Source organism: Grampus griseus (assembly GCF_964374135.1).
Source record: "Grampus griseus genome assembly, chromosome: 16".
Taxonomy (NCBI): Eukaryota; Metazoa; Chordata; class Mammalia; order Artiodactyla; family Delphinidae; genus Grampus; species Grampus griseus.
The window spans coordinates 12,648,810-12,661,914 of NC_139010.1; the positions used below are offsets into that span (position 1 = coordinate 12,648,810).

At 37.2% G+C, this 13,105-nt stretch overlaps 1 long non-coding RNA gene across 3 annotated transcripts in view; it reads right to left on the reverse strand.

Moving 5' to 3' along the window:
* The window catches only part of LOC309834389, a 77,484-nt gene that overhangs the window by 61,182 nt on the left and 3,197 nt on the right, over positions 1–13,105 (reverse strand). The window contains exon 3 of one of the 3 annotated variants that reach the window (XR_014297861.1): positions 1,374–1,444. The exons of the other annotated variants lie outside the window; for them this stretch is intronic. This is a non-coding gene — a long non-coding RNA (uncharacterized lncRNA). Of the gene's footprint in view, positions 1–1,373; positions 1,445–13,105 lie in introns of those variants that run through there. 3 annotated transcript variants of the gene reach the window in all.

Genomic DNA, 13,105 nt, shown 5'->3' on the forward strand with positions numbered 1-13,105 from the left:
TCTTAGAGTAAAACATAGGCAGAACACTCTATGACATAAATCACAGCAAGATCCTTTTTGTCCCCCCTCCTAGAGAAATGGAAATAAAAACAAAAATAAACAAATGGGACCTAATGAAACTTAAAAGCTTTGGCAGAGCAAAGGAAACCATAAACAAGATGAAAAGACAACCCTCAGAATGGGAGAAAATATTTGCAAATGAAGCAACTGACAAAGGATTAATTTCCAAAATATACAAGCAGCTCATGCAGCTCAGTATCAAAAAAACAAACAACTCAATCCAAAAATGGGCAGAAGACCTAAATAGACATTTCTCCAGAGAAGATATACAGATTGCCAACAAACACATGAAAATGTGCTCAACATCACTAATCATTAGAGAAATGCAAATCAAAACTACAATGAGGTATCACCTCACACCGGTCAGAATGGCCATCATCAAAAAATCTGCAAACAATAAATGCTGGAGAGGGTGTGGAGAAAAGGGAACACTCTTGCCTTGTTGGTGGGAATGTAAATTTGTACAGCCACTATGGAGAACAGTATGAAGGCTCCTTAAAAAATTAAAAATAGAACTACCATATGACCCAGCAATCCCACTACTGGGTATATACCCTGAGAAAACCATAATTCAAAAAGAGTCATGTACCACAATGTTCACTGCAGCTCTATTTACTACAGCCAGGACATTGAAGCAACCTAAATGCCCATCGACAGACGAATGGATAAAGAAGATGTGGTACATATATACAATGTAGTATTACTCAGCCATAAAAAAGAAGCAAAATTGAGTTATTTGTAGTAAGGTGGATGGACCTACAGTCTGTCATACAGAGTGAAGTAACTCAGAAAGAGAAATATAAATATCATGTACTAACACATATATATGGAATCTAAAAGAAAAAAAAAGGTTCTGATGAACCTACGGGCAGGACAGGAATAAAGACACAGCCGTAGAGAATGGACTTGAGGACGCTGGGAGGGTGAAGGGTAAGATGGGATGAAGCAAGAGAGTAGCATTGACATATATACACTACCAAATGTAAAATAGATAGCTAGTGGGAAGCAGTTGCATGGCACAGGGAGATCAGCTTGGTGCTTTGCAACCACCTAGAGGGATGGGATAAGGAAGGTGGGAGGGAGATGCAAGAGGGAGGGAATATGGGGATATATATATGCATAAAGCTGATTCACTTTGTCACACAGCAGAAACTAACACAACACTGTAAAGCAATTATACTCCAATAAAGATGTTAAAAGAAAAAATGAACACATGAGCAATACTTAAGATTAATAAGAATTCGTACCTATCACCAGGTGTCCTTCTGTTTAATACAGCCTAACTCACCTGGGGAGCTCTGGCTTGGGGAATCTTCCTCTAATACCCATGGTTGCTCTCCTTGTTCCAACCTGAAGATCAGTTCTGGTTTAGGGATGCAATACCCTGTGAATGGGAAATAACATGGGAATTGCGCTAGGCTCATGGGCTTTACGGCTCCTGAAGAAAACAGAAAATGAAGCTTCAGGGACCAATTTCAATCTATTATTGGGATAAGAAAAATTCTTTATGGTGTTTCAGCAGTCCTTCTTCTTATCACCCTGGATCTCAAGCCTAAGTATCTTCAAACTCAAAAAATTTCCACAGGTGTCAGCAACCAAGAAAGGACATGCATACTAGGAATCTACATGGAAAACAATCCCTACCCACTGAGACGAGGTGACTATAGTTCTCCAGCATCACATCCCTGTACAGTGTCCTCTGAGCAGGGTCCAGCTGCTGCCACTCCTCCTGGGTGAAGTCCAAAGTCACATCCTCAAATGATAAGGATTCCTGAAATAGCACATTTGTGCTCAAATTTAAGTAATCAGAATTGAAAGACATGGAGAAGCTACATGAGAATGGTTATACTGTTCACTATTCAGAGTCAATTAAAATACGTTTTGGGATGTCTACTTCTGCACTGTACTTGGTTAGAGAGGGAGAAATCCTAACAGATATTCCCTACTAATTCCCTCCAGTTATTAATATAAGTTATTGATGCTTGCATGCCATAAAAACTATCCTACTTTGGGGGAATCTGAAGACAAAGCAATGTTACTGTTATCAAGAAGCATATAATCTGAAAAACAGACAAATATACAAGCATATAACTACAATAAGATGTTACTATTGTGAAAAGATGAGCAAAGTTGATTGCGGTTTCAAAGGGGACAAAAGTTCTATTCCTGCTATTAGGGTGGGTTTCACTGAGGAGGTAAAATTCTGAGTGGTTAAACAACATTAGAGTAACAGTCATGAACCTGGGGCAACAGCATAACCATGGATACCTCTAAGAATAGTAGTTAAAGGAAAAGCAATTAGCGCATAAGAGAGTACCATTTGGGACTATGATAAGATAAAGAGCTATGGAGTTATTCAGGGAGTGAGTTATTGAATAATTTTGGATATAACTCCTGTAGAATAGGGGTGTCCAAAATATCTGCTTACTCTTCCTTCTGGGAAACCTTTTTATTTATTTATAAATTGTAAACTTATATTGTCAATCTATATATAAAATTTAATTCTTTTTTTTAGATTAAAAAAATGTAGGTAGGCACCTGAGTATTTTCTTCCCTTAACTGAACAGTCTCATACAATCTTCACCAAGAGTAGATTCGATCTCAAGAAACCACTTTCTTTGCTCATCTAGAAGGAGCAACTCCTCAACCGTTAAAGTTTTATCAAGAGATTGGAGTAATTCAGTAATATCTTCAGGCTCCACTTCTAGTTGTAGTTCTCTTGCTATTTCTACCATACCTGCAATTACTTCCTCCTCTGAAGTCTCAAACTCCTCAAAGTCATCCATGAGGGCTGAAATCAGCTTCTTCAAAATTCCTGTTAATGTTGATACGTGGACCTCTTCTGATGAATCACAAACATTCCTAATGGCTTCTAGAATGGTGAATCCTTTCCAGGTTTTTACTTTGCCAGATCCATCAGAGAAATCACTGTCTATGACAGCTATAGTGTTATGAAACGTATTTTTTAAATAACAAGACTTGAACATCAAAATCACTCCTTGACCCATGGGCTGCAGACGCTGTGTTATCAGGCATGAAAACATTATTAATCTCATTGTACATCTCCATCAGAGCTCTTGGGTGACCAGGTGCACTGTCAATGAACAGTAGTATTCTGAAAGGAATCTTTTTTTCTGAGCAGTAAGTCTCAATAGTAGGCTTAGAATATTCATCAAACCATGTTATAAACTGATGTGCTGTCATCCAGGCTCTGTTGTTCCATTTATAGAGCACAGGCAGAGTAGATTTAGCATAATTCTTAAGGGTCCTAGGACTTTGCAAATGGTAAATGAGCATCGGCTTCAACTTAAAGTCAACAGCTGCATTAGCCCCTAACAAGAGAATCAGCCTGTCCTTTGAAGCCAGGCACTGACTTCTCCTCTCTAGCCATGCAAGTCCTAGATGGTATGTTCTTCCAATTTAAGGCTGTTTTGTCTACACTGAAAATCTGTTGTTTAGTGTAGCCACCTTCACTAATTATCTTAGCTAGATCTTCTAGATAACTTGCTATAGTTTCTACATCAGCACTTGCTGCTTCACCTTGCACTTTGATATTATGGAGACGTCTTCTTTCCTTAAACCTCATGAACCAGCCTCTGCTAGCTTCAGATGTTTCTTCTGCAGCTTTCCTCACCTCTCTCAGCCTTACATGGAATTGAAGAAAAGAGAATTAGGTCCTTGCTCTGGATTAGACTTTGGTTAAGGGAATGTTGTAGCTGCTTTCATCTTCTATCCAGACCACTAAAACTTTCTCCATATCAGCAATAAGGCTGTTTCACTTTCTTATCATTTGTGTGTTTACTGGAGTAGCACTTTTAATTTCCTTCAAGAACGTTTCCTTTGCATTCACAACTTGACTAACAGTTTGGTGCAAGAGGCCTAGCTTTTGGTCTATCTAGGCTTTCGGCATGCTTTCCTCACTAAGTTTAATCTAGCTTTTGATTTAAAGTGAGAGATGTGTGATTCTTCCTTTCATTGAACACTTAAAGGCCATTGTAGAGTTATTAGTTTGCCTAATTTCAATACTGTTGTGTCTCAGGGAATACAGAGGCCCAAGGAGAGGGAAAGAGACTGGAGAACAGCTGGTTGGTGGAGCAGTCGAAACAGATACATTTAAGTTCACTGTCTTATATGGGTGTGGTTTGTGGTGCCCCCAAACAATTACAATAGTAACATCAAAGATCACTGATCACAGATCACCATAACAAATATAATAATAATGAAAACGTTTGAAATATTGTGAAAATTACCAAAATATGACAACAGACAAGAAGTGAGCAAATGCCTTTGGAACAATGTGCCAAAAGACTCGATGCAGATTTACCACAAACCTTCAATTTGTAAAAAAATACAGTATCTGTGAAGTGCAGTAAAGCAAAGCACAATAAAACAAGGTACACCTGTATTATACATGACACTGAAAAATGGAAATAGCAAGCATCTCTCAGTAAAGAAATGGAAAACTAAAATGTGGTATGGTCTCATAATAAAATATTATATGACATTAAAAATTAAAAATTTGGACCAATCTTAAGTACAATATTAAAATTTTTAAAACGGAGATACAGTAACCTACATATCAAATGAGATAACTGACATAATTCTAAGAAGCATATAAAACAAAATATATATTCTTCCATGATACATACATTTCTGTCTACTTACACAAATAGAATGAGAAATTAATGTATATATATAAATGTATAAACATGTATATGAACAGTGAGTCAAGGATGAAAACCCAGCTGTGGTAGGCTGAATAATGGCCTAAGGATATTCATGTCCTAATCCTGGAACATGTGAATATTACTGTATACGGCAAGAGGGCCTTTGCAGATGTGATTAGCTAAGAATCCTGAAAAGAGAGCATCCTGGATTATCCAGGTGGACGCTAAGGATAATCAAAAGTGTCCTAATAAATAAGAAGGAGCCAGAAAGAGATGTGACTACAGAAGAGGAGAAGGCAATATAAAGAGTTGAGACTGATGTGATATGCCTTGAAAATGGAGGAAGGTGTCACAACAGCTGAAAAAAGCAAGGAAACAGATTCTCCCACCAGAGCCCAGAAGGTACAAGTCCTGTCATCACCTTGTAAGGTTAATTTGGACTTCCCTCTAACTTTGTGTTGGTTTAAACCATTAAATCTGTGGCAATTTGTTACAGCTGTAACAGGAAACTAATATACAGGGATACATTAATTGCCAGGAGTCAAAGTCCTTAATTGTTCTGAAGGAGACATCACTAGAGGGGTAGAAGGAGGGCTGTATGAAGTTATAGGAGCTGCTAGTAGAGGCTGTGCAGAAGAGCAGGCAGTGGGGTCAAATGATGCAGAGAGGTCAAGTAACTCCAAAACTGCAATGTATCATTGGTAACAGACTCTGACCAGGGAAAACAGCAGAGCACAGAACTCTCAGGGCCACATCCCTCCAAAGGAACACCTAAAAACCTGGCAAAAACTACCAGAATCAACTTTAGCAGAACTCTGGAAAATAGACAAAGGTTACAACAATCAAGAGAATGATTAATCAAGAAAAATGCAACTGAAACCTGGTAGGAGGGATCTTGTGTTGTTTTAACTTACCCTTGCTCCATCTCACCCTCTCAGGCTGTATTAGCTTGCTACGGTTGCCATAACAAAGTATACAGACTGAGTGGCTTAAACAACATAAGTTTATTATCTCACAGATCTGGAGGCTAGAAGTCCAAGATTAAGATGTCAGCAGGGCTGGTTCCTTCTGAGGGCTGTGAGATAAGAATCTATTCAAAGGCTTTCTCCTTGGCTTTCAGATGGCTGTCTTCTCCCTGTAACTCTACAACGTTTTCCTGCTATATGTAGCTCTGTGTCCAAATTTCCCTTTTATAAGGACACTAGTATTGGATTAGGGCCCACTCTAATGACCTCACTTTAACCTGACTACCTCTGTAAAGACCCTTTCTCCCAGTAAGATCATATTCTGAGATATCAATGATTAGGACTTTAACATATAAATTTTCAGGAGGCAGTTCAACCAGTAACATTTGGTCTTGAAGATGGACTCCAATATTCTTGGTGTAGATTCCTGGTGCCAGAGAGAGCAGAATGGAGTTATTTCTCAACAATTGGGGTTGTTTGTTTTGAACTGTCTGGTGGAAACCTGAAAAGACTACAGCAGAATGCTCAGAACCTCTTACATCAAAGAAATGACTACATGAAGGGCATTTACTGAAAACATTTAAAGGCAAATGAACCAGCTACTGCCACTGGGGCAAAGGACGTCAGCTGGAGCAAACAAAAGATATGTCAAAAAAGTCTGTGAAGAAAAGCTGGGGAGTGAAATGCTTTGGGGCTTTGAAAAGTTTCCATATAGTCCTGGAAATCTAGAAGACCCACACATATCTAGGATGAAGCACATGTTCAAAAAAGACCTGACAAAATCCTAAGCTCTCAACTCTGGGTGACTATCAAGCTCTGTACAAATAAGAAGTGAGGGTGAGGGAAGAGTTTTAAACTGCCCAGTGTGGTGTTGAGGATATGCTCCAATACATACAAACCCAGTAAGGACTGGGGAGATTTTTGGTTTTGTTGACTCCAGGCACTTAAGGAAATCTCTTGTTAAATCACTAGTTGAGCACTATGTAAATGGGACAGAGATTTCAGTAATGACATGCAACAAAGAAGACAGTCTTTACAAAAATAGTTTAGACATTTACAAAACAAACAAAAAACTATGCCTCACACAACAGTAACAACTCTGAGGGTTGGGGAGGAGATCTGATCTCTGAATTAACACATTATAATATTCAAAATGTCCAGTTTCACCAAAAAATTATAAGGCATTTAAATGAGAAAGTATAGCCCTTTCACAAGAAAAAAATTCACAGACACCTTCCCTGAGGAGGCCTAATCTTTGAATTTACTAGACAAAGATTATAAATCTATTGTCTTAAATAAGGTTAAAGAAGTAAAGGAACCATGGGGGGTAAATTAAAGGAAACCAGAAGAATGATGTTCCACCAAAGAGAACATCAACAAATAGAAATACTGAAGTTGAAAAGTACAAAAATTGAAATAAAAACTTCAGTAGAGGGTTCAACAGCAGATGTGAACAGATGGAAAAAAGAATCAGCAAACTAGAAGATAGGTAAACTGAAATTATACAGTTTGAGAAAGAAAAAAGAATAAAGAAAGATAAACAGAGCCTAAGAGACCTGTGGGACACCATCAAGCACACCAACATTTGCATATTGGGAGTACCAGAAGGAAAGTAAAAGACAGAAAAAATATTTGAAAAAATAAAAGCCGAAAACCTCCCAAAGTTGATGAAAAACATGAACCTACATATCCAAAAAGCTCAAGGAACTTCAAGTAAGATACGCACAAAGAGACCCACTAAAACACAGTATAATCAATTGTCAAAGACAAAGAGAATCTTGAAAGAAATAAGAGAGAAGTGACTCATCATGTACAGAAGATCCTGAAAAGGAATATCCAATTTCTCATCAGAACCATGGAGGACAAGAGGCAGTGGCATGACATATTAAAGTGCTAAAAGAAAAACTTTCAATGAAGAATTCTATATTCAAAAATACTGTTCTTCCAAACAAAGAGAAATTAAGCCATTCTCAGATAAACAAAAGCCGAGGGAGTTTGTTGCTAATAGACTTGTCCTTCAAGAAAACCTAAAGAGTCCTTCAGGCTAAAATGAATGGAAGACACTAACTCAAAGCTAGTTAAAGAAACAAAGAACACCATTAAACAATAAAGGTAGGGACTTCCCTGGTGGTCCAGTGGGTAAGACTCTGCGCTCCCAATGCAGGGGGCTCAGGTTTGATCCTTGGTTGGGGAACTAGATCCCACATACATGCTGCAACTAAGAGTCCACATGCCGCAACTAAGGAGCCTGCATGCCACAACTAAGAAGTCCACATGCCACCACTAAAGGTCCCGCATGCCCACATGCTTCAACTAAGACCCGGCACAGCCAAAATAAATAAATAAAATAAACAAACAAACAAACAAATAATTTAAAAAACTATAAAGGTATATGTGAAAGCCAATATTATTATATTTTTGGTTAATAACTCCTTTTTTCTCTATCTAACTTAAAAGACAAAAGCATATAACAATAATTACAAATCTATGGCACATGGATTAGGTCCCTAGGGCTGCTATGACAAATTCCCACAAACTGGTGGTTTGTAATGAGAAATTTATCCTCTCATAGTTCTAGAGTCTAGACATCCAAAAGCAAGGTGTTAGCAAGGCCATGCTCCCTCTGGGACTCTAGACAGAAACTTTCCTTGCCTCCCCCTTATTTCCGATGGTGGCCAGCAATACTTGACATTCTCTGGATTGAAGCTGCATTACTCCAATCTCTGCTTCTGTCATCACATGGTGTTCTCTCTGTTTGTCTCTATCCTTCTGATACTGTGATACAGTAAGGAATATAGATATATTTTGGTCTTTGTCTCTGACAGGAGAAAGGAAATAATAAAGATTAGAGGAGAGACAAATAAGTGGGGAAAAAAAATAGAATGAACAAAACCAAAAGTGCTTCTTTAAAAAACAATCAACAAAACTGACAAACCTCTAGCTAGACTGACAAAGTAAAAAAGACTCAAAATATTCAAATCAGAAATGGAGACATTACTACCAACCTAACAGAAATAAAGAGGGTTATAAGACAATACTAAAAACAATTTACGTCAAAAAATTAGAAACTTAGATTAAATGAATAAATTCCTAGAAACACAAATAACCAACTGATTCAGGAAGAAATACAAAATGTGAATAGCAAGCAAAGAGATCAAATCAGTAATCAAAAACTTTTCAACAAAGAAAAGTCCAGAACCATATGACTTCACTGCTGAATTTTAACAAACATTTAAAGAAGAATTAACACTAATCCTTCCCAAACTCTTCCAAAAAAGAGGAAGAAAAACCCTGAAAAACTTTTTTCAGACCCCTGAAAAACGCAGGGGTTAGGGGTGATGACCTCAGTGTGGTTAAAAATCCGAGTATAACTTCAGAGCTATCCCTCCTTATCTGCGGTTCTGCACCTGCAGATTCAACCATCCATGGATTGTGTAGTACTGTAATATCTAGTATTGAAAAAACTCTGCATATAAGAGGACCCATGCAGTTTAAACCTGTGTAGTTCAAGGGTAAACTGTACTTCTTAACTAATTCAATGAGGCCAGCATTAATTACCCTAATATCTAAGTTAGATAAAGGCATCACAATAAAATGAAATTACAGGCCAATATTCCTTATGAATATAAATGTAATATCCTCAACAAAATACTACAAAATTGAGTCCAAACAACATATTAAAAGGATCATAGGTAATTCCCTGGCGGTTCAGTGATTAGGATTCCACACTTCCACTGCTGGGGGCAAGGGTTCCATCCCTGGTTGGGAAACTAAGATCCCACAAGCTGCGTGGTGCATTACGAATGAATGAATGAATGAATAAACAAACAAATAAATAAACAGATCATGAATCATGACGAAGTAGAATTTATACCAGGAATGCAAGAGCAGTTCAACATGAGAAAATCAATTTAATATACCAAATGAAGATGAAAAATCCCCACATGATGCTCAAGTGAAGCAGAAAAAGCACTTGACTACATCCAAAACCTTTTCAGGATAAAATCACTCAATAAACTAGGAATAGAAGTGAACTTCCCAACCTGATAAAAAGGCTTTTACGAAAAACCCATAGCTAGTATTTAATGGTAAAAGACTGAAAGCTTTCCCACTAAAATGTAGAACAAGACAAGAATACCCACCTTGGTCACTTCTATTCAACACTGTAAAAGAAGTCCCAGCCAGAGAAACCAGGCAATGAAAAGAAATAAAGCCATCCAAATTAGAAACAGTGAAGTAAAACTATCTCTGTCTTTAGATGACATGATCTTACACACAGAAAATCCTAAAATATCCATCAAAAAATTATTAGAGCTAATAAATTCAATAAAATTGTAGAACACAAGATTAACACACAAAATATCAGTTTAATGAACAATCCAAAAGTAAATTAAGAAAACAACTGTACTTACAATACCATCAAAAAGAATAAAATACTTTGGAACAGAGTTAACCAAGGAGGTCCAAGACTTGTATACACTGAAAACTACAAGACTTTGCTGAAAAAAATTAAAGACCTAAATAATGGAAGGACACTCCTTGTTCATGGGATAAAATACTTAATATAGTCAAGATAAGAATACTCCCCAGTGTTCCACAAATTCGATGAAAAATCCAACAGCCTTTTTTTGCAGAAATGGACATGATCTTTATATTCACGTGGAATTGCAAGGAACCTCGAATAGCCAAAATAAACTTGACAAAGAAGAACAAATCAGAGGACTCACGTGTTCTGACTTCAAAACTTGCCACAAAGCTAGAGAATCAAAACAGTATGGAACTGGCATAAGGGTATACATATAGATCAAGTGAACAGAACTGAAAATCTGGGGAAAAACCTACACATCTCTGGTGAACTATTTCTCATCAAGAGTACCAAGACCACTCAACGTGAAAAAAACAGTCTCTTCAACAAACGGTGTTGGGACAACTGGATATCCACATACAAATATATGAAACTGGACCCCTTCCTCATGTTATATATGCAAAAATTAACTCAAAATAGATCAAAGACCTAAATGTAAGAGCTAAAACTGTAACACTCTTAGGAGAAAACACAGTAAATCTTCATGATCTTGGTTTGGCAATGAGTTCTTAGATACGACATCAAAAGCACATACAACAGAAGAAAAATAGATAAACCAAACTTCATCACAATTAAAACCCTTGGGCTTTCCTGGTGGTGCAGTGGTTAAGAATCCTCCTGCCAATACAGGGGACACGGGTTTGAACCCTGGTCTGGGAAGATCCCACATGCCATGGAGCAACTAAGCCCGTAAGCCACAACTACTGAACCTGCGTTCTAGATCCGAGCTGCAACTACTGAGCCTGCGAGCCACAACTACTGAAGCCTGTGTGCCTAGAGCCTGTGCTCCACAACGAGAAGCCACTGCAATGAGAAGCCCACCCACCGCAACGAAGAGTAGCCCCCGCTCGCTGCAACTAGAGAAAGCCCGCACGCAGCAACAAAGACCCAACGCAGCCAAATATAAAATAAATTTATAAAAAAAAGAATCAAGCACCACTAAACTAATTTATTAAAAAAAATTAAAACCCTTTTTGATTCAAAGTATATACTATCAAAAGAATGAAAAGACAACTCAAAGAATGGGAGGAAATATTTGAAAATCATATAACTGATAGAAGCCTAGTACCCGAAATACTCTTATAATAAACAACCCAATTTAAAAATGGACAAAGGACACGAAAAAATATGTCTGCAAAGTAGTTATAGAAATGTCCAAGAAGCACACAAAATGGTGCTCATTTGTCATTAGGGAAAAGCAAATCAAAACCACAATGAGATACGACTTCGCACACACTAGGATGGCTATAATAAAAAAATACAGATGTTAACAAGTGTTGCTGAGGATGAGGAAAAGCTGGAACTCTCATATATTGCTGGTGAAAATGTAAAATTGTGGAGCCACTGTGAAAAAGTTTGGTGGTTCCTCATTAAGTTAAAAATAATTAACATAGGACCCAGCATTTCTACTTCTAGGTATATACCCATAATTGAAACAGGTTTTCTTTTTTTTTAATGAAATACAATTATTTAATGAGACTATTCAAGACTGGAAAAGATGCAGTGATACAGGCAGAAAACAGGTTTTCAAACAAAAATGTGCACAAATGTTGACGGTGGCCCTATTCACAATAGCTGTAAGGTGGAAACAACAAAGACGTCCATCAATTGATACCTGCATAAACAAAATGTGGTACCTCCATACAGTGGAATATTGAGTCATGAAAAGATATGAAATCTTGGTAAAAGGGTACAAACTTTCAGCTATAAAATGAAAAAGGTCTGAGGATCTAATGTATAACATGGTGACTACACTGATAACATTGTATTGATTGTATAATTCAAATCTGCGGAGAACTTAAATGTCTCACAAAAAAAGAGAAAAATATGTGAGGTGGTGGATGTGTTAATTTACTAGATGGGAGGAATCCTTTCATAACATATATGTATATCAAATTGTCATGATATGTACTTTAAATATCTTACAATTTTGTCAATTATACCTTAATAAAGCTGGGGGGTGGGGAAGGAATGAAATCTGATACATGCTGCAATATGGATGAAATTTGAAAACATACTAAATGAAAGACACAAAAAACACATACTGTATAATTACATTTATGTAAAATATCTACAAGAGGCAAGTTCTTAGAGTCAGAAAGTAAATTAGTAGTTGCCAGGGACTGGGGTAAAAGGGGAATAGAGAATGACTTTAAAGGGTATTAGGTTTTATTTTGGGATGATGGAAATGTTCTGGAACTAGATAGTGATGATGGTTGCACAATACTGTGAATGTATTAAACGCCACTGAAATGTACACTTTAAAATGGTTAATTGTTTACATGTACTTAAACAATATATATTATTGGTGACTTTCACTGACCAAATTCCAGCAAATGATGAGGCAGAATCCATTCTGCATGAAGCAGATTGAAATTTGATTAGGTGCAGAAACACCTGCCAGAAAATCTTCTCTTAACTGAACACTCTATATACTGAGCAAGACAAAGAATTTTAGAAATTTATTTTAAGGACATGCAGTCAATTTATTCTGTAGATGTTCTAGTTTTATGCAGGGGTGGGCCCCCCCAAAAAACCCAAGACCATCAGAAAGCTGTCTACATGAGCATCAGTAATATGGCCTCCTGAAAAATCTGGGTTTTGCTTGGTACCATCTTGGTACCAAGGGTTTTGCTTGGTACCATCTTTTGCATCCATTGAAGAATAATTACAGGCATTGATTTCATGGTTGCCACCAAAAGGTTGTTCATCATTTACAAGAAAAGAAACAAAAGGTTTTTTTTTTTTCTTCTTTCAGCTTTCAATGTCAGAAAATCTTTTGGCTCCAAAAGGAAGCAGGCAGCTTTATTCACATGATCAATAAAAGC